We start from the raw sequence: 23,605 nt of genomic DNA on the forward strand, positions 1-23,605 counted from the left end.
GGTATTATTATTATTCCCACTTTACAGCTGAGGAAAGTAAGACACATCGAATATGATGTCCAAGGTATCCAAACTAGTGAACAGTCAACAACCAGATTCCTCTCTGTACACCAAACCTGCCTTTTGCTTCATCACATTGGTACCCATAAGTTGTTCTTGTTCAATCATAGTGTCTTGCAAACGTGCAGCACTGTTTTTTAAGTACTGTGGGTGCTGGCACCTTTTCTAAAATCTAGATAATGTCACAATCACATAAATGCAGTAGGTAGTCTCATTTACCTAGGTCAAACTCACAAATACTATGGATGACTTGTCATAGGAAACAAGTCCTTGAATTTGACCTCTGTGAGCTCCGTGTATGCTCATCACCTGTGGCTTTTTCTCCTAAAATCCCATGTGGCTGAGGAACTCTTATTGAAACCTCATTCAATGATTTAGAGGAAGTCAGTGAACACTTCCTGTTAACTCTGCCTTCCCAGTGTCAAAAATATGCAAAAGCATAGATGAACACCGTGATGTTTGTTGTCTAAGACACTTTTCTGAAAGTATCTACAGAAACTACCCTTCTGAGTTATCCTGAGGATTTAATCCTATGGGTAGGCTATTATTGGTCATTCTGATTACATTCTGACCACTAAGACCTGATCAGTATTATGAAGATTATACTTCTTTTTGTTAGGCGGCCAAGGGCAATCTGTTTAAAATATATTCCCTGATGAATATTTCATATTCCAGCACCGTGCAGCCAAATGACACTTCTGTGTGAAAATTTGGAAATAGCAAATTTACTATTTTTTGGAGAGTCATGGTAATTAATAAACATGACTTTTTTTTTTGCAATGTGTCTATTATGCTTAACTATTTAAGAAAAATCTTTGCTTTTTAATGTCTTTTTTAAAAAAACGTCTACATACAAAAATAAACCTACTGTGCCAATATATTGCACTTGACCAATTCCAGTTACTGGTTATGAGAGAAACCATTTCAAGAGCAGTATCAACATTCTATACATTCTATGAATTGTATTTCTGATGGTGGGAGTTGAAATGTGAATGGTCAGTAAAGATTTCTTCTATTTTCTGATTCTATCAGCTGCGTTAAAGGCAAAAGTCACGTGGTCCACTTTCTTAATATTATCGGAAACAAGATCATCTAGAATATTTTTCTCTCTCTTTTTTAAATCTTATGATTCTCCAAAGTATATCAATCACTGCATTACATCTTATTTTTCATTAAAAAAAAATTGCCAGGGGTTCTCTTTCAATTTTGGTCAAACAACTCTGTACTTGATTGCTTTAGGTCAAATCCACATAGAGTTTCTGAAGTGGGCTCCACGCTGTCTCCATACCTGAGAGAATACTAGATTTCCTGCTTCCTCATTTACATGAGTTCTCAAAGTCAGCATTTTGCTAATGACTTATAATGAAAACGATCCTTTTAAAAGGAATGTCTTGCTCTTGCTATGGGCAGGAGGCATTTTGGGTGACTGAACAGTTTAAGCCATCTTTCTATTTGAGAATAAATGATGAACGGGAATTTGAATGGGTTACCAAGTTATAAATTAATCTTGAGGTACTCAACTGATTGTAAACCACCTGAGCTTTCCTCTCAGCTTTTAAATCATATGATATCAATCTTTGCTCATTTTCCTCTGGGTAATTTGTTATTATGCTTATGGTAACCAACTCCACGAGACATTAACCGGCAATCCACATTACCAGTGAGTATACATTACAGTGCTAAAATAAAAATAAACTCATTGAAGAAATAGCTGGAGACCTCGACCATGCTTTTCCGTCTGCAAAATGGCATGACAGTTTGGGGATTTGTAACTGAAAATAAATTTAATTATGTCACTACCTTGCTGCTGCTAATTAGTGCGTGAGATGTGTATCAAGAGGGCAGCACAGACCCGAGGTGGAAAAGAGGGCTCATTACGAAGCAGGATGAAGAAGTGGGCTGCCTCTCTCACTCTTACTATCTGAAGGAACATTTAAATTAGATCCTGGAAATTCCCCTTTCTGTTTATATTAGCGAGATATTTTTCTCTTTTCTTTAGTGGAATAGGGAAACAGCTTTATAACATTTTGCATCGCCTGCATGAAATGTTTTGCATACCTGTAACCTTTCAATTAATGTTATTTATGTTTCAATAAACCGCCATGCTACTTTTCCAGATGTTCTAATCCTTCATGTAAATGAATTTATTAGATCCAGCCACCAGACTCAATGAAATCTGCCAAATTCACTGTCTGGGCCACATACCATGGCGTTTAAGCTGTATTTGCATAAGCTTGTTCTGTAAGTGTAATCTTATGTATCATCTGCAGAGTTAAAGTTTCACTAATGTAAATCCCTGACAAATCAAATACAGATGTAGCTTTTTGCCCTCAGGGTTGAGCCTGTCAATTCTCTGCTCTCACATCGACCTCCTGCTCTTGGCTTGGGCACCCCATCCTCAACGTTTGTTTTTTTTTTTTTCAAGAAGACTAATCTTTTAAAATTGTTTATGTAAGTACATTGCAGGTACTAAACATGGTAGTGAACAATGGTTGCCCTGATCTTGTTTTCGTCATTCTGCAGACCGAAATAAGTTTGGCAAGTCATTTGAGGGGAGGTGGCTGTACCACCTGGAAAAATTTGCCCTGCCAATCAGTGGATGGCAGACAGATTGTTTCAGTTTGCCTAGAGATGTTTTAGATAAGGAGGAGTCAAGCTCAATAAATGGATTAATGTCAGCCGGCAAATTCCATAACGTGGCCAAGGTAAATTCAATAATGGGCCAATAGGGAAGCGGGGGGGTTGGCTTGAAGAGGCTGGGGTGGGGTTGGGGGAAGGGTCCATCTATTCGTGCCCAGTCTTTTTGGTTATTGTCACAACCTCAGTGAAAGGCAGGCTTCTACTTTAGTTTCAGTGATTAGCTTCACAAACTCTTGACAGGTTTAAGCCCTGTATAAAAAGAGGGAAAATATGACTGCTGAATGTGGAAGGTGTTAGTGTTCTTTGGGTTTGTTTTTGATTATTTTAAAGTCTAAATATGTTTCCTCTGCTGGTGCCCAGTTGCTATTTATTTGGCTTTAGCCTTTGATCCCCCTTATGCTGGCACATCATAAAAAACATATTCCTGCTCAAGTCTTATATTATGTAGTTTGTTTCTGCTCAGGGTGCTCACCAGGCAGGGCTGTACCCACTGAATAAACCTCTCTTTGTTTTTGATAGACTCCAGGTGTTTATCGCTATAAGTTAGTAATGGAGTGAACCGCAAGAAGCTAACTGGAAAAAGAAGGAATTGAGGAAAATTCTGAGTTTGATAACTTAGGAGTCTGCCTTCTGGCAAAACCCTCAAGGGAATAAATAGTCTAAGAAAAGGGGGCCTTGCTTCTGCTTCCTAATCTAGTTGGATGAAATTGGGGTTTTAGTAGGCATACATGTTCATTCATTTTATTTCTTCTGTGAGTTTCTCTGAAAGTGGCCCACAAGCCTTTTTTTCCCCCGTGCATTTTCATCATGGTACTGAAATGAATAATGATGGTGATTCCAGAAGAGATTACTGATATGTGTATTCTTCATCTCAGCTAGAGGAATTAATGCCAGAAGCAATTTTCTACCTGTGGTAACTTTTTCTTTCCTCTTTTGAGGTGGGAGGACAGGGGACAGCAATAATATTGGCATGAATGTCTAATAACTAGTGAAAGTAATCAGAAGAGTTCCCCTCTTTTCCTTTCACTTTTCAATTGGAATTCTTATTTTTGCATTTCTTTTCTGTTCAAACAGGCATGCTTTTAGGCGGTTAGAGGGCAATTTAAGGGCATTTTGTGACTATGAACAAGATTATTGAAAAGTTTGCCCATTTGGAAATGTCTACTTTCCTTTCTCTGTTTATACAAACATATATGGTTCCTTCTGTGTTAAGGATCAAAGCTATATTTTGGACACCTTCAGGACCCAAGAACTAAGGTCAAGTCCTCTGGGAAATGCAAATTTGCTATCAGTAAACTCAGACTCCTGATTTTTCATAAATTATTTTTTCATCTGGTCTAAGTATTACAGTCTTAGGCATAATAAAAATTTGTGGGCAAATAAGAAGATTGTGGGGTTAAAAAAGCACTCAGACAAAGTGTATTAAAAAAAGATACAGAGTCTAAGGAATACATTCCATAAAGTACTACTATGATGAAATGAGAAAGTACTACTTTAAGAAAATTTTGAGCACGTGCTAGACATTGTTCTAATATCTTTCCATGAGTTAAGACGTTTAATTCTCCCACTGACTGATCTATGAGGTAGTCACTAATATTATCTTTATCTATTGAGGAGGAAACTGAGGCATAAAGAACTCAGCTCGTTTGCTCCAACAACAAGAGAATGGCATAGACAGGAATAAATCATAGGCAGTTTGGCTCTAAAGTTTGGGTTTTGTGCCAGGTTTGTGTAAGATGCAAATAAGAATGGGTTAAATTTCCTAACTTCCAGAAATGTATGCTGCTTAAACAGAATTTTTAGTTAACAATATTTTATTTGAAATGTTTACGAGAAATAAGCTTCATAAAATGGATAATTGAATGCTAAATGTTCTATTATCTTGCTTGATGTTTTTACCACACAATATATAGTGGGACTGACATGATACGTCAACTCAAAAGTTAACATGTTTGACTTTCTCTGCACAGAGTTTTATAATATCATTTAAAAACTCAATTTGGTGTCTACTTTCCATGTCTAAATAGTGTGAACAATAAATGTCTATATTTCATCTCAACCAAAAATAGTACTCATAGAAACACAATTTAAAGAGACAAAAATCTATTCTTACTTTGATCTTTCCAGAGGAATAAGTTGTTTGCCCTTTCTTTCTTTCTTTCCTTTTCTTTCTCTCTCTCTCTCTTTCTTTTTCTGGACTACAGTGTTAATCCGATTAAAAGTCGTCAACCTCAAATTAGGTTTTTAAATTCCCCAGATAAAAAATTAAGAAATTCCGGGCTTCCCTGGTGGCGCAGTGGTTGAGAGTCCACCTGCCGATGCAGGGGACACGGGTTCGTGCCCCGGTCCGGGAAGATCCCACATGCCGCGGAGCGGCTAGGCCCATAAGCCATGGCCGCTGAGCCAGCACGTCCGGAGCCTGTGCTCCGCAACGAGAGAGGCCACGACAGTGAGAGGCCCACATAACGCAAAAAAAAAAAAAAAAAAAAAAAAAAAAAAAAAAAAATTAAGAAATTCCTATTTCTTTATTATCTTAGAAAAAAAGGGTAGCTATTAAGTAGAAATTGGAAAGAAGATCAGACCCTAAAGAAACTCTTCAGTTAGCTGTCCCAAAGGAAAAGGAATATTTAAGACACCAGCAATCGGGTTGGGCATTTGAGTCCTCTGTTTATGTGCCAATAAAAGGACTAGGTTGGCATTCTTTTAAATGAAGTTTTATTTTATTATTATTATTTTTCTGGCTACACCACATGGCATCTTATTTCCTGGACCAAGGATCGAACCCGTGGCCCCTGCAGTGGAAGCGTGGAGTCCTAACCACTGGACCTCCAGGGAATTCCCTTGGTTGGCATTCTTAATAACCACACACTCCTACTTATTGAAAATACATTTTCCTGTTTGGAGCCATGTGGTTGAGAGGGAAGGATTGGGAAGGTAGCACAAATTTTGTTTTTAGGATGCACTATTTGGAAGTACTGTGTTCTTGGGCCCTCTTCACAGACATTTCTGGGTCCATTTATATTCTATTTACAAAGACACATAGTCCTTTTTGGACATGCTCCCACCTCTCTACTCCACAACACACAAATTGTTTAAGAGTGTACGTGAACAATGGCAGAATATGGCATTTCTTTCTTTCTTCTTTATGTTTCTCAGAATATATATGGTGGTATTTACATGTGCGTGGAGCAGGTCTTCAGGCATCTCTGTAAAGGTCAATACAAAGGGGTTGAAATTGCCCCTGGACAGTCCATGCAAGATGCCCTTTTAGGTACCTTGCCGTTCATGAGTTTTACCTGGCTAAAGCTTTTCCCAGGAGTGGACCTGGGCTTAGCATGTAGGTCAACAGAAAATCCGCCATTTAATCAGCTGGAGTCCTACCCAGCAGGCGTTGAACTTAACAATTCTCCCATGGAGAGTACACACAGCTGGTGCCAAAAGACCAAGGGTGGCTCCAAACAAGGCCAGGGTTGCCTGCTCATTTGCACCGTGATGAAGAGTCGAGGAATAAATCACTTCTTCTCTCACTCCAAGCTGCCGCCTACTGCAACGCCTCCCACAACAGTGATAACAACACCCACCACCAGAGCAGCAGCACCAGCGGAAAGGTGCACACCCCTAGTCTCTCCTTGCATTTATCGCTGCCTCCCCTTTTCCTCTCCAGCTGCCCAATTCTTATCATAGATTTTTGTCTCAAGAAACAATATTTGGAGAATAACACCCAAAGGATATGCATTTTATCCATGTCTTCAATTTTTCTAACATTTGCCAGTCTACCAGACAGTTGTATACTTTACCAAATTATTTTGTCACCCAGTGGAACTTACTGAACTGTATTTGGCATCATGCCCTCAGTAAGCACTGAGGCAGGTGAGGAGAAGCATTCATAAGAAATGATTGTAGTCTTCTTTTCTTTTAATTAAAATTTTTAAATTTTATTTTATCTTTGGCTGCGTTGAGTCTTTGTTGCTCTGCGTGGGCTTTCTCTGGTTGTGGTGAGTGGGGGCTACTCTTCGTTGCGGTGCACAGGCTTCTCATTGCAGTGGCTTCTCTTGTCATGGAACACGGGCTCTAGGCATGAGGGCTTCAGTAGTTGTGGCACACAGGGTTAGTTGCTCCAAGGCATGTGGGATCTTCTCGGACCAGGGCTCGAACCCGTGTCCCCTGCATTAGCAGACCGATTCTTATCCATTGTGCCACCAGGGAGGTCCCTGTAGTCTTTATTGAATCAATGTTCTTAAGTGTGTTGTTTATCAGTGTCTTCTTTATGAGTCCCCAAAGAGATATTTCTGTTAAGCCTAGGCCAGGGAAGGCTGTCCTCCTGAGCAACTCGTATATTTCTATCTTATGGACAGGAGGCATCTTATGACTGCTAACTCAACAAATATTCAAGTAAACAAAATCTTAAGATCGTAGCAAGAATATGCAACTTTCATGTTGCTGCCAATTATTTTGTCAAACAAATGAGCTCCAATTCATTTGAAATAAAGCTGTTCTATCACTGATCATGAAACATGCCAAAGTCTTTAAATGCTGTGGGGAAAATTGTCTGGGTTTTGGCATTTCCATTCATGAGAGATATCTATGCTTCCAGGTAGATAAGAATGGTGATGATGATTTTTTTTTTTTAGGAGATTTTGTTTTTTCCTTTTTTAATCTACTCATATGATTTCAAGGATTTTTGCTTTTGGTTAATTAGTAAGAAATTGGAGGTACTGAGGAGGTAAATGGTAATTTAGAAATTCTGTTGTGCTAAGGCAGAGAAATTTATCAAAGTAAAGAAAGAAAATAAATCCCAGGGACTACCAGGCTCCAGAGATTCTACCGTAGTATTGAAATTTTAATTGGCTGATTTACTTTATATCAATTTCATTTGAATCAAAAAGGCATAGGCTTTAAATTGGGAAAGACTGGACTTTGAAAAATAAAGAACAAAAGACTTGAAAAATTAGGGACAAAAATTAACCTCAGTACCCATGGAATAGTGGTCCTGGATCAGCAGCCTCAGCATCACCGTCACTTATGGACTTGTAAGAAATGCAGATTCATCTAAGACAATACAAACTCTGGGAGAGGGGCCAATAATCTTCTTAGTAAGGCCTGCCGGTGATTCTGATGCTCGATATAAAAGTTGGAGAACCGCTGCCCTAGAACAAATCTAAAATTACCCTATGATGATGGTAATGTGTCAAACATTCTCTCACCCAGAATGATTATTCATAGGCCTGATCTCTCAGAAGGAATTGTTCCAGGCTATGGTATAAAAAAATACCACTTAGGGAAGTTTATAGCAATACAATCCTACCTCAAGAAACAAGAAAAATATCAAATAAACAACCTAAACTTACACCTAAGCAATTAGGGAAAGAAGAACAAAAAAACCCCAAAGTTAGCAGAAGGAAAGAAATCATAAAGATCAGATCAGAAACAAATGAAAAAGAAATGAAGGAAACAATAGCAAAGATCAATAAAACTAAAAGCTGGTTCTTTGAGAAGGTAAACAAAATTGATAAACCATTAGCCAGACTCATCAAGAAAAAAAAGAGAGAAGACTCAAATTAACAGAATTAGAAATGAAAAAGAAGTAACAACTGACCCTGCAGAAATATAAAGAATCATGAGGGATTACTACAAGCAACTATATGCCAATAAAATGGACAACCTGGAAGAAATGGACACATTCTTAGAAAAGCACAACCTTCCGAGACTGAACCAGGAAGAAATAGAAAATATGAACAGGCCAATCACAAGTAACGAAATTGAAACTGTGATTAAAAATATTCCAACTAACAAAAGCCCAGGACCAGATGGATTCACAGGTGAATTCTATCAAACATTTAGAGAAGAGCTAACACCTATCTTTCTCAAACTCTTCCAAAATATAACAGAGGGAGGAACACTCCCAAACTCATTCTACGAGGTCACCATCACTCTGATACCAAAACCAGACAAAGATGTCACAAGAAAAGAGAATGACAGGCTAATATCACCGTTGAACATAGATGCAAAAATCCTCAAAAAATATGAGCAAACAGAATCCTACAGCATATTAAAAGGATCATACACCATGATCAAGTGGGGTTTATCCCAGGAATGCAAGGCTTCTTCAATATACACAAATCAATCAATGTGATACACCATATTAACAAACTGAAGGATAAAAACCATGGGATAATCTCAATAGATGCAGAAAAAGCTTTTGACAAAATTCAACACCAATTTATGATAAAAGCTCTCCAGAAAGTAGACATAGAGGGAACTTACCTCAACATAATGAAGGCCATATATGATAAACCCACAGCCAACATCATTCTCAATGGTGAAAAATTGAAACCATTTCCTCTAAAATCAGGAACAAGACATGGATGCCCACTCTCACCACCATTATTCAACATAGATTTGGAAGTTTTAGCCACAGCAATCAGAGAAGAAAAAGAAATAAAAGGAATCCAAATCAGAAAAGAAGTAAAACTGTCACTGTTTGCAGATGACATGATACTATAATAGAGAATCCTAAAGATGCTACCAGAAAACTACTAGAGTTAATAAATGAATTTGGTAAAGTAGCAGGATACAAAATTAATGCACAGAAATCTCTTGCATTCCTATACACTAATGATGAAAATTCTGAAAGAGAAATTAAGGAAACATTCCCATTTACCACTGCAACAAAAAGAATAAAATACTTAGGAGTAAACCTACCTAAGGAGACAAAAAACCTGTATGCAGAAAACTATAAGACACTGATTAAAGAAATTAAAGATGGTACAAACAGATGGAGAGATATACCATGTTCTTGGATTGAAAGAATTAACATTGTGAAAATGACTATACTACCCAAAGCAATCTACAGATTCAATGCAATCCCTATCAAACTACCAATGGCATTTTTCACAGAACTAGAACAAAAAATTTCACAATTTGTATGGAAACACAAAAGACCACGAATAGCCAAAGCAATCTTGAGAAAGAAAAATGGAGCTGGAGGAATCAGGCTCCCTGGCTTCAGACTATACTACAAAGCTACAGTAATCAAGACAGTATTATACTGGCACAAAAACAGAAATATAGATCAATGGAACAGGATAGAAAGCCCAGAGATAAACCCACACACATATGGTCAACTTATCTTTGATAAAGGAGGCAAAAATATACATTGGAGAAAAGATATCCTCTTCAATAAGTGGTGCTGGGAAAACTGGACAGCTACATGTAAAAGAATGAAATTAGAACACTTCCTAACACCATACACAAAAATAAACTCAAAATGGATTAAAGACCTAAATGTAAGGCCAGACAGTATAAAACTCTTAGAGGAAAACATAGGCAGAATGCTCCATGACATAAATCACAGCAAGATCCTTTTTGACCCATCTTCTAGAGAAATGGAAATAAAAACAAAAATAAACAAATGGGACCTAATGAAACTTAAAAGCTTTTGCACAGCAAAGGAAACCATAAACAAGACAAAAAGACAGCCTTCAGAATGGGAGAAAATATTTGCCAATGAAGCAACTGACAAAGGATTAATCTCCAAAATACACAAGGAGCTCATGCAGCTCAATATCAAAAAAACAAACGACCCAATCCAAAAATGGGCAAAAGACCTACACAGACATTTCTCCAAAGAAGATATACAGATTGCCAACAAACACATGAAAGAATGCTCAACATCACTAATCATTAGAGAAATGCAAATCAAAACTACAATGAGGTATCACCTCACACCGGTCAGAATGGCCATCATCAAAAAATCTACAAACAATAAATGCTGGAGAGGGTGTGGAGAAAAGGGAACTGTCTTGCACTCTTGGTGAGAATGTAAATTGATACAGTCACTATGGAGAACAGTATGGAGGTTCCTTAAAAAACTAAAAATAGAACTACCATATGACACAGCAATCCCACTATTGGGCATATATCCTGAGAAAACCATAATTCAAAAAGACACATGTACCACAATGTTCATTGCAGCACTCTTTTCAATAGCCAGGACATGGAAGCAACCTAAGTGTCCACTGACAGATGATTGGATAAAGAAGATGTGGCACATATATACAATGGAATATTACTTAGCCATAAAAGGAAATGAAATTGAGTTATTTGTAGTGAGGTGGATGGACCTAGAGTCTGTCATATAGAATGAAGTAAGTCAGAAAGAGAAAAACAATTACCGTATGCTAACACATATATAGGGAATCTATAAAAAAATGGTTCTGATGAACCTAGTGGCAGGACAGGAATAAAGACGCAGATGTAGACAATGGACTTGAGGATATGGGGAGGAGGAAGTGTAAGCTGGGATGAAGTGAGAGAGTGGCATAGCCATATATACACTACCAAATGTAAAATAGATAGCTAGTGGGAAGTAGCTGCATAGCACAGGGAGATCAGCTTGGTGCTTTGTGACCCCCTAGAAGGGTGGGATAGGGAGGGTGGGAGGGAGTCGCAAGAGGGAGGGGGTATTGGGATGTATGTATACATAGACCTGATTCACTATGTTATACAGCAGAAACTAACACAACATAGTAAAGCAATTATACTCCAATCAGGATGTTAAAAAAAAAATTACCACGGACTTCCCTGGTGGTCCAGTGGTTAAGACTTTGCTTTCCAATGCAGGGGGTGAGGCTCTATCCTTGGTCGGGGAGCTAAGATCCCACATGCCTTATGGCCAAAAAACCAGAACATAAAACAGAAGCTGAATTGTAACAAATTTAATAAAGACTTTAAAAAATGGTCCACATCAAAAAAAAAAATCTAAAATAATAAAAATAAACAAACAAAAAAAGCATGAAATCATTGTACAAATCTTCCAGCCTCCCCAGCCCCAAGGAAAATATTTCTCAGAGCATCTTCAGGGCAACTGAGCCCCAGTTTTCTACCGGGGTTATTTGACTATTTGCAAACTTCACTGACTTTTCTCCCATCTCACGTCTCTGATTTTCTCATGTAAGTTTCCTGGCCTCACTTTCCCAAATAAACCAGCTGTACCCAAATCTGAGTCACAAGGTCTGCTTTTCAGGAAGTAAGCTGGAAATCAAAAAGGCAATGCTGGGCTTCCCTGGTGGCGCAGTGGTTGAGAGTCTGCCTGCCGATGCAAGGGACACGGGTTCGTGCCCCCGTCCAGGAGGATCCCACGTGCCACGGAGCGGCTGGGCCCGTGAGCCATGGCCGCTGAGCCTGTGCGTCCGGAGCCTGCGCTCTGCAATGGGAGAGGCCACAACAGTGGCCCGCATACCGAAAAAAAAAAAAAAGAATGCTGTAAACAACAAACACATTTAATGAGACATAAGTTAAAAAGAAATGTTAAAAAAAAATACTAGATGAAGGATCACTGATCAATTTATATATTCCCCTGCATTACAAGGTATTGATTCAAACAGAGAAGTTATACAAATTTTATGAATCATCAATACATTTATCTCCATATGGTACTTTTTCTTCAAAGAGGGAACAGTTTGCTATGATCTGGTGAGCTTTTCAGTGCGTATATATTAGCTGTGGCTGAACTGGCTGAACTGTCACGCCCAGAGGTCTCCTGGGGGAAAGGTCAGACCTTGTGATTTAGAATTGCTGAGCAGCACCTCTAGAAACATGGAGTATTCATAAAAATGGAAGTTAGTCATACAATACTTATTAATTCTGTCTTTTGCTAGTTTTTTTTTTTTTTTTTTTTTGCGATGTGCGGGCCTCTCACTGTTGTGGCCTCTCCCATTGCGGAGCACAGGGTCCGGACGTGCAGGCTCAGCAGCCATGGCTCATGGGGCATAGCCGCTCTACGGCACGTGGGATCTTCCCTGACCGGGGCACGAACCCGTGTCCCCAGCAACGGCAGGCTGACTCTCAACCACTGCGCCACCAGGGAAGCCCTGTCTTTTGCTAGTTTTGAAATTATGAAAATCATAATGTTCATTCTATAAAATAAAAACAAACATTATAATATTTTTTCAAAGGAATATTAAAGCCTCTTATAGTTCCCATCACTTCTAGCCATCTTGCCAAAGTCCTGCTTACTTATTTGTTCTTCAGAGGTAGTTACTGTGAAGTTTGGGGGTCTAGTAGCTTTCTAGAATTTTTCCAGCCTATGGAAATGTAAAAATATAACATTTTTTAGCACGAATTAAAATATATATCCTATTTTGCTACTTGTTTTTTTTCCATTAAATTATATTGTGGGACAAGTTTCTGTAGCTAGAATTTTCAGAAAATATAATTATGAAGAATCAATCAATGTACAAGGTACGGTAGCTCAAGTTGCTATGTTATGAGAGGATCAAATTATTTGCTCTCTGTAGGTCTATAGTGTGGTTAGGAAAAAAGCACTAATGTTAGTGAATCAGAACAATTAAGAGCTGAATTGCCAGGGATGACTTTATGTGTGGTTTGGTAATGAAGACATGTGAGATATATCAGTTAGGCTTGATTGCCAAAAAGTTGTTTATGTAAGAAGAGGCAGTTAAAATGCAAAGAATCAGGACAAGTAAAACAGAAGTGATGGTGGGATGGTCCTAAATGTTGCAACTTTTCACAAGCAGGAGCAAAGTCATAATAATAAGAATGGCAGAACTGAGCGAGGCATCTGGAAGGATAAATTAAAAGACTGGTCTGGGGCTTCCCTGGTGGCGCAGTGGTTGACAGTCCGCCTGCCGATGCAGGGGACACGGGTTCGTGCCCCGGTCCGGGAAGATCCCACATGCCGCGGAGCGGCTGGGCCCATGAGCCATGGCCGCTGAGCCTGCGCGTCCGGAGCCTGTGCTCCGCTCCGCAACGGGAGAGGCCACAACAGTGAGAGGCCCCCGTACCACAAAAAAACAAAACAAAACAAAAGACTGGTCTGGAGGGAAGGCGATTGTTTGGGATTAGTGGGAAACCCATTGGATTAGTGGGAGAGTGGTAGTACATTTGACAAGAAGGCAGATGAATTTAGACTTGAATTTAAATGTTTAAATAAAATACTTAAATAAAAAGAAAAATGAAGACATTATGTAATATGGCCAAGAAGGAATATCTTTCCTTTTCACACTTATCTAATAGATACCTCAGCTTTTTGAAAAGCAAACACACATACACACACAGAGCCCTTCCTTTTCAAGCAGTTTCGTAAGAAGAGTAATTTTTAACAGTATCTAGTTTTGTAGGATGCATATTTCAGTAATTAATATTTAAATTTGAACTAGCATGATTTTATTATGTGATAATCGAGAAACTCAGCCATTGATTTGCATAAGAGTTAACCCCAGGGGACTAGATGTATGGATTTAGAAACTATTTCAGGTATGTGTTGAAGTATAATTTGTATCTATATTTTTTCTAATAAGATGGTTCATTCTGAACCACAATCAACTCACCACTTGTCACTCATTAACTACTGTTCATGGTAGTAGTTTTATTTTAAAAATATACAAATGGAATAAGGCATATGTTTGGTAATTTTCCAAGACGAAACTTTTTCTGGCAAAATTATATATGTATATATAGTTTTCCTTTGGCCCACAGGATTCCTGAACATTATGGCATCAAAGTATAATCATCGTTGTCTAAGATTCCAGCACTGGATAAGCAGTGTTAGCTGGTTTTGAAACGGACTGAACAGTTAGCAAGATTTGTTTACTTCTGCTTCTCAGATGAAGATCAAATGAACAAATTCCAAGCAAATGGTATAATAGAAGGAGACAAGAGAAAATGAGTAACAATATTCTGCTGCTGACCTTTCCCCCTGTATTAAGATGTGATGTTCAAGGATAAATATGATTTTCCCAAGGAAAGCAGCAGAATGTTATGGTGTTACAAATGTGTATTTTTATGCCCTTCAGCCTTGTATAATGTGGTTGATTATCTTCATAAGAGAAGACAGCACCACACTCTTCATAGGAGAATACAGAACCTCTCCAGGCTTTATATAATAATAAAAGATGTTGGGTGTGTTTTGTTTATTCCCTTTCTAAGCACTATACAAGTTTAAATACGTGATTTGTTTAAAAAAATTCTGAAAGGATGAATTAAATCATTTTCAATAGGATGGAAACATCTTAAAGGCAGAAATTTGGAAAAAGCCAAAGATAGCCTCAATCTACACATACTGCCCAATCTACCTCAGCCTTGTTTTTCAAAATCCAGCTTGTATTTTAGGATTTAAAAGTATTATACCTAAAACTTTCCTCTCTCCCTCTTTCCCATGTTTCTTCCCCCCCCCCTTTTTTTTTTCAAGCTTTACGCTGTTGAGAATTTGGTCTACAAATCTGGGGCAGTTTATGGGCACCATTTGTTTTGGTCTACTAATCTTTCCCAGGCTCTCCCTATTTTTAAGACACATTCTAATTTGGAGTCACATGGATCACTTATAAGGAAATGCCTTTTTGTAATCCACTTGCCCCTACATATATTTTTATTCGTAATATTTACACAGCTAATTTGACCAGAGGAGAAACTGCTCTTGGAACATGAGTGATTTCTGCACAGAGAACAAATTTAGTTCCAATCAAGATCTCCGTGATTAGGAACGGGTGTGCAGGGTAATTTGGAATTCAGGGTAGCTACCAAGGCAGCACACACATAGATTTTTAGAGGTCGTGGTGAACTGTTGAAAAGAAACTGGCTAAGATTTGAGCATCATTTGAAGTGGAAAAAGAAAAATAGCTTGTTTTAGGGCTTCCTGCCATTTTCTTCCTTTGGTAACTGAAGTTTTTTTTTTTTTTTTCTGCTTTGGGAAAAAAGTGAGGCACTGAGGACTCTAATCATAACAAAAAATTGTTCCTCTGTAAGCAAGGGATATCTGTCCAGTACACCTCAGAAAAATCAGATATAGGAGATTATAGATGGACTCATTGCTAGGATTAGAATAAGATGAATAGAAGATTACAGTGTTCTCTAATCCAACATGTTTGATACTGGGTTGTTTAGAATTGTTTTGGCTGCAAGTAATACAAACCTGACATAAACTGGTTTCAGATAAAAGAAAATGATAATATTACATCCTAGAAATTCCAGAAGTAAGTGAGACTTCAGGTCTGGCTAGTTTAGTAACTTGGAGATGGCATTGGGACCAGAGTTCTTTGCACTGTCACACTCTGCCTGGGACCATCCAGGCTGTTTCCTCTCCTGGGTGTGAGAGAACAGCCAGGGGTAGTCAGAACTATCCCTTCCTGGGTCACTTCCAGTGGTAGAGAGACAAAAATTATCCTCTCTTTCAAACAGGGTAAGGATCTTTCCCTTCAGTCTGGCTACACTTCTGACTCCATAGGAACAGTCAGGAGAAAGTCACGTGCTCAGGGACTCAGAGTAGTTGAGATCTACCCTAGGAGCTGGGCCGAGTCTCAGCTCCTGTTTTGTTCATTGCAGTATTGAAATACTATTTGTTCGTTGCCATTTGTGGAAAATATTTTTGTGTGCCACAACTTAAATTTTATTCTTATTGGAGAGAATGAAGTTAGTACTGGGAAGTTAGTACTTTTACAGTATAGGATTGGGAAGGGGGAACAAAGAATAAAAGTAATAGAACTATATGATATATAAATTGATTTGTGGGGTTCATCTGGGAAGCTAACCTCCTTTAAAAGTACCGCTTCTGTGGAATAATGCATTCTAAATTTTAAAAAAATCAACTTCCAATTGAGTAGGCTGTGTTTATTCCCTATATTTAACACAGAGGCTGGCATGGGAATAGGTGATCAATAAATATATGTTGAAAACATGTATGACTTTGGGAATACAACCCATTTTTAAATTAAGAATGGCTGTCTGGGGGGTTTCTCTGGTGGCGCAGTGGTTGAGAGTCCGCCTGCTGCTGCAGGGGACACGGGTTCGTGCCCTGGTCCGGGAAGATCCCACATGCCGTGGAGCGGCTGGGTCCGTGAGCCATGGCTGCTGAGCCTGCGCGGCCAGAGCCTGTGCTCCGCAATGGGAGAGGCCTGCGTACCGCAAAAAAAAAAAAAGAATGGCTGTCTGCAACTCAACCCCTCTTTCAAGGAACTTTCACTGGGAGGTACGGCATATATAAGAATGTATTAGTGATCAATAGAAGGAAGAGTATAATTAAACACTAAATCGAATACTACCAAGAACTCCAAGTATACAGTGTAGCCATTAAGATCTAAGAGCAACAAGGGACAAAGATAGAAATTATTGGCAGAATATGTATTTTTTGGAAGTTAAGTGAATGTTGGACCTGAAAAAAAATAAAAGGGACAATCAATATTTTATAGTATTTTAAAAACTATAACTTAATAAACTGAAATTTAGAAGAATTCTCACCCTATGTTTGGTAGTTAGGTTCTATAGCTACAGGTGTATGCTAAAAGTATCAATAATAATTTCTTAAATCAAACTGGTATTGTTAACATGTGGTCAAATACTTTTTCAGCCATGTGATTGCAATATGTGTTAGAATTTCATCAGCATTAATTTTAAGAAAAATATTTTTCAGTTTGAAGAACTCACATCGTCAAGGACAATGTCCTAGATGTACTTTCTTTCTTTAGAGCATAGCAGGACCTCGTCATGTTGGAGTAGGTCATTGCCGTGGAGTAATGAATTGAGGAACCTAGGAAGCCTCTCTTGCCTCAAAATATCTCTTCTATTCTACTGTCTCCCTAGCACAATGTCACCACCAAATAGTCATTCCTTTGAGTCAGCCTATGTGCTCTTTTGAAAAGCTAGTCATTCATCCCTTAATATAAAAATAGCCCTAATATATTCTTCCCTCTCTATAATTAAACCTGGTCACTGGGGGAATTCATTAACACATTACTGTTGATTGACACCTGCCATGAACTGGACATTATGTAAATCTCTTGGTTACAAAGACAGATGTAAGCAGTCTCTCTTTGCTTTTTTTTAGAAGCCCATCATTTAGTTAAAAGGCAAGCTTAAACACTGTGATGTGATGGGAGGTGTTGCAGGGACGGCAGTGCTGATACACATACTAGGGAGGAAGGAGTGACTGTTTTGTGAGGATTTGGAAGTGTAGCATGAGGCAGCTGACGAAAAGAAGGCTCTGAGTTTTGGTGGGATGAAATTTCTAGGATAAGGAATAGGGACTGATGTGGCAAGATGAAGTAAAGATAGCACAGGTCGTATCTTAATTATTTAAAAATAATTTTATACGTGAAACCTTTTATTAAAATCATCTCTTAAATTGAGACCTTCGTGTAACATTTGTTTTAAATTTAGAATCAAGATTGTAGTCAAACGGGGGCCGGTCCTCGCGGATGGCGGCGGCGGCGGTGATGACGGCGGCGGCCCGCTCCCTCTGCCGCTTCCGAGGCTGCCTGGCGGGCGCGCTGCTCGGGGACTGCGTGGGCGTGGGCGCCGTCGACGAGGCGCGCAACACCGCCGACCTGACTTTAGTCTCGCGTCAGGTCCAGGATCTGGAGCCGGACCCCGGCTTGTCGGGGAGCGCGCGGCCAGAAGCACTCTGCTACACCGACGACACGGCCGGCCGGGGCCGGGGCGCTGGTGCAGTCTCTGCTGGCCAAGGGGGCCTTCGACGAGGTGGACACGGCTCACCGGTTTGCTCAGGAGTACAAGAAAGACCCTGACGGGGTTATGGTGCTGGAGTGATCACCGTCTTCAGGAAGCTCCTGAGCCCCGAGTGCCGTGATGGCTTTGAGCCATCCCGGCCCAGTTTAATGGCAAAGGCTCCAACGGCAACGGGGGCGCCATGTGGGGGGCTGGCATCTCCCCGGCCTATAACAGCGTCTAGGATGTGCAGAAGTTTGCCCGGCTCTCGGCCCAGCTGACACACGCCTCCTCCCTGGGTTACAAGGGTGCCATCCTGCAGGCCCTGGCTGCGCACCTGGCTTTGCAGGGTGAGTCGTCCAGTGAGCACTTCCTTGAACAACTCCTGGCCCATATGGAGGAGCTGGACAGTGACACCCAAGAAGTGTCAGGTGCCCGGGAGCTGGGCATGGAGGAGCGTCGTACTCCAGCCGACTGAAGAAGATTGGGGAGCTTCTAGAGCAGAACGCAGTGACCAGAGAGGAGGTGGTGTCCAAGCTAGGGAGTGGCATCGCTGCCTTTGAATCTGTGCCCACCGCCGTCTATTGCTTCCTGTGCTGCATGGAGCCTGACCCCGAGATCCCCTCTGCCTCCAGAGGACTCTCATCTATTCCATCTCACTTGGTGGGGACACAGACACCATTGCCACCATGGCCGGGGCCACTGCTGGCGCCTACTATGGCATGGAAGAGGTGCCAGAGAGCTGGCAGCAAAGCTGTGAGGGCTATGAGGAGACTGACGTCCTGGCCCAGAGCCTGCACCGGGTCTTCCAGGAGAGTCTGTGAGGGCCACAGTTGCTGGGGCTCCGCCATACCCAGCAGGACCAACTACAGCTCCGATTGGAAACCCTGGGCTCCCTGCCTTGGTCTTCCAGCAGTGTGGCCGGAGTGCACCCTTGGGGCTGGGGAGTCCTTTGGGGAGGTCACTGAACAGTGAGGGAGGGACGGGTGCCTTCTGGTGCTGGGTTCCTGGCTTCCGCAGAGCCTCGGTGCTCCTGGCTCCTCTGTCAGACGTAAGGGACCGGGGCCGGTTTTATTTTGGAGCAGTACTTGTGGCGTTTTCCTTTATTATCTAGGACATGGGATTTGGGGAGGTGGAAATGATCTGCAGCATCATTTCTCCTTGTTGGGATTTAACCAATTTGCCAGGAAGCCTGCCTTTGACTGCGCAGGGCCCCTGAGTGCCAGGTTTATATGCATCAGGAGGTGGACACGTGAATCTAGCTGATCTAGATGCACACCTGGCCCTTGGCTGTCATGGGTCTTGTTAACAGCTTCCAGACGAAGTCACAGAGCAATAAACAGTTTTTTAAATCCCACCCCCCCAAAAAAAAAGATTGTAGTCAATTAATAACCCTTGACAACAGAATGTGTTAAGACAAATATTACAAGATATGTCTGAATATTGTGGTGATGTCACTCTTGTTCTCCTTCATCTCCCAAATACGTAACAGATGAAGGTAAAGTGACAGACATGTACACAAATGATGGTAATAACTGTAGGAGTTGAAGTTACTCATGACTGACAAACCGTCAGAACATTCCTTGCTTTTTTTCCAAATACTCCTCCTCAAGTCAGCAACAATTTCCTGTGCAAAATACCAGAACAATTTCTCCCAAGACTCTGGCTCACAGTCATCACCCAGACATTATTTCTAAATTATTGTAAATATTAATTTAGACCGTAAGTTCTGATGGTAAGATACATGAATGTGTATGTTGATTGGTCAATAAACCTGATTCACAGCACTATCATCAATCATAGGTTACATTTATGTGATTGTCAACCCATAAGAAACCACCATCCATGTCTGAAGCCTGAGCTGTAAGACTTACATCTCAAAGCACTTGCAGGGTTCCCAGTCCTCCCTTTAAGTATGAATCATGGGATCACAAGGTTTCTCAATCTTGGTACTTATTAACATTTTGAGCCAGATAATTTTTTGGGAGGTGAAGGGGACTTCCCTTAGCAACATCCCTCACCACTACCCACTAGATGCTAGAAGACCACCCTCCCCCTGACCCCACCAAGTTGTGGCAACCAAAAATGTCTTCTGACATTGCCAAATATCGTCTGGGGGGCAGAATTGTTTCTGGCTGAGAACCACTGGGTTACATACCATACCAATAGTCACTCTTCAGTAATGTAATTGATATTGTTTATAGATATATTTTATAGGGCCATAATGTGTTGAAAGGAAGTCTACATATGACTCATTGAGAAAGAATGGCAGACCAACCAGATCAACACCCATGGCCAATAATACATCAGAACTCACTTGACCACAGATGACGGTGTATAACTCAATCAGGAGGCAGTGAAGTGGGAGGTGAACCACGTGGTGTGATACAACAGATTTCTTTCTGTGTGTGACTTATTTTCTGCTTTTAAAAGTAACACATGAGTCCGTTTTTGAAAAAAAAATAACATATATAGGAGTATGAAGAAGAAAACAAAAATTAGCCCTATTATCACCACCAGGAGACAATGGTTATTGTGGTAAATTATATATTTTTTCTAACGTTCACTGCTTTCCCATGTGATGTGCAGGGTCTTCTCTGAGAGAGATTATTCCTCTGGCCTCAGTGAAGCCAGTCTTGTCCCTAGGGCTTGCTTTGGCCGATGAAATATGAGCTACTTCTAGGTACAATCTTTAAAATCATCACATGGTTTCTCCTTGGCCCTTTTCTCTCTGCCATGAGAAAAACAAAGTACTAAAGAAGGGATGTTCTTTAAGAATAAATAGTAGGACAAAGAGGACACATGAAGGAGAGCTATACTGACGCTCTGCTGGCATGAAATTTAACCTTTACTGTTTAAAAAAATTTTTTTTTTTTTAATGTGGACCTTTCTTTTAGTCTTTATTGAATTTGTTACAATATTGCTTCTGTTTTATGTTTTGGTTTTTTGGCTGCGAGGCATGTGGGATATTAGCTCCCTGACCAGTCATCGAACCTGCACCCCCTGCATTGGAAGGCTAAGTCTTAACCACTGGACCACCAGGGAAGTCCCACCTTTATTGTTACACCACTAAATTTTAGGATTATTTGTTACTGCAGCATAACCTCACAAAATCTAACTTATAGTATATTTTATTCTAGTCTTCTTATATACATATGTGTGAATAATGAATAAAATATAAATATATTATTTTAAATATGTACATTTCTATACAAATACATATTTATAATTGGGGTAATTTTCACTTTACATGTTTCTTTGTGATTTTTTTATCTCTGATAATTTTCAGGTATAATTATCCCTCTGTAACATGAATTTTGATAAATGCCTGGCATTCCATTGTACTAAGTCAACCCCCCCCCCACATTATTATACTTTTACTTTATTTTCAATTAACACTCTTACATATAACATCCCCACACAGAAGTCTTTGGTGCATCTCTGATTATTTTCTTAGGATAAGTCAAGGAAGTGACATTGCTGGGTAAAGAGGGTGAACATTGGGAAGGCTTTTAGTAGAGATCAGAGTTGCTTACCATAATTATCACACTCATGGACTCCGTCCAGGGTGGATCAAGGTGTTATTTCTTCACATCCTCAGCAACACTGAAGATTGACATAAAATTCAAGAAGAAGAACTTTGAAAATGTCCGGGAGTAAAATACTATCTTTTTTTCAGTTTCTTTTCCTGACTTGCTAGTGAAATGATTTTTTTTTTTTTTGCATGTCATTTTAAATGCTCTGCCCCTTATTTTCAAGGTCAATAGGAAATAAGTTTATAAAACCTGATTTTCCTACTCAAGTAGGATGAGTAACATGGATAGGACCAAGGGTCCAAATCAATAATCCAATAACGAGCTCCAAGTAATTTGGAACAATAAAATACAGTGGAAATGTCAGTATAGAAAAAAAATCATGTAAAGATGATTTTAAGTGGGCTTGAAAGGAATGAAAAGGCTGAGAAGCAAAGCTATATGTCACTCATTCATCCATTAATTCATTCAACAAGTGGCTAGAAAAAGCCAGGGATTATACAGATGTTGAGGACATGGTGTTGCGCAAGATAGACAGGCTTCCTGCCCTTACACAGCTTGCAGCCTAATGGCCAAAGACAAACAATTATACCACCAACAGCCATTCAACTTGATAGCACCCTGATAGGATAAAGTCAGAACCAAGAGATTGGGTGGCAGGAGTTCCAAGAATGCCAGACGCCATCTTCAAAACGTTCCTGCGAGAGAACATGCCTTTTAGCAAGTGGCAGATTTAAGATTTGAATCCAAGTCTGTATTCAGCCAAAGATTTGTACAGTATAAGTTAGGAGGGCAGTATATAAGATATGTAGAAAGAGCAAATATGTTGACAAAACAATATGACCTTATATTTCAGGTCCATATATGTGTATCTCTAGTCTAGAAAGTAGCATGTGTCTTAGTTCTTTACTGATACTGCTTTAACATTTCTCTATGATGGTTCTCTGTCATGATCATCACTTCCTCAATGATTTCCCATACGGGACATTGGGAAGTTGAGTTCTTTGACAAAAATTATAATTACCATATGTTTACATGCACAAATATATTTATTTCGTCTTCATGATTAAATGTTAGTTACCAAATCAGAAATGGATTTTTATAACAGGGATGGCTGTTCAGGTTTGTAAAGCAAGTTAAACCTGACAGTAAGGCATGTGCTTTAAATTTCCTTGGTTTGAGGCACTGTTTACTCTGGTGGCAGCGCTGTACGTAAGTCAAGCTTTCTTGCTTTCCCCCATAAACTGTTACATGGTAGAATGATTTCGGCCAACCCTGAAGGAAATATCTGAAAACAGCACATTTATTTTTGATTTAATACTGATGAGTTATACCTCAAAGTTCCTCATTAGACTGTGTGGAAAAGCTTTCAAAATCTGGGAGAACATCGTAACCTGAGTCGCCAAAATTTAAACATTTTCTAGAGAGGAGACCATCATAATTTAAGTGTTACTTTGCAAAGTTGGCTCTTGTTTACCTAGCCCAGAGTCTCAATGTCTTCATTAGCTTATTTTAACTGTATCCTAAAGCAATGGTTCTCCAGATAATAAAAAATATATATTTTTATAATTTGTCACATTTTACATTTTAATTGATGGTGTTGATTAGTCTTGATGTTTGAGTCTTGGCTAAGCAGAAAAGGCATGTTTTATATGTATATATTTGTTTTCTTTATTTGTGTGTGGCTGTATGAGATAGCTCCTCAGTTAAACACAAACTTAGACAAGAAGGATCCTTTGAAAGATCAGATAACTTCTTGAACAAAATGAAGCCTTAATAGTTTTTCAAGCTCTTAGATAATTTTGGTGGGAGATGGGATTCTGCATGTCATTATGGAAGGAATGCTTTTCTTTTTATTGAAGTATACTTGATTTACAATGTTGTGTTCGTTTCTGGTATACAGTAAAGTGATC

General features: G+C 39.6%; 1 pseudogene; it reads left to right on the plus strand.

The window, feature by feature from the left end:
- The window catches only part of LOC115851436 (ADP-ribosylhydrolase ARH3 pseudogene), a 39,784-nt pseudogene extending 18,491 nt beyond the window's left edge, over positions 1-21,293 (plus strand).
- The last annotated feature ends 2,312 nt before the right edge of the window (positions 21,294-23,605 follow it).

Source organism: Globicephala melas, chromosome 14 (assembly GCF_963455315.2).
Source record: "Globicephala melas chromosome 14, mGloMel1.2, whole genome shotgun sequence".
Taxonomy (NCBI): Eukaryota; Metazoa; Chordata; class Mammalia; order Artiodactyla; family Delphinidae; genus Globicephala; species Globicephala melas.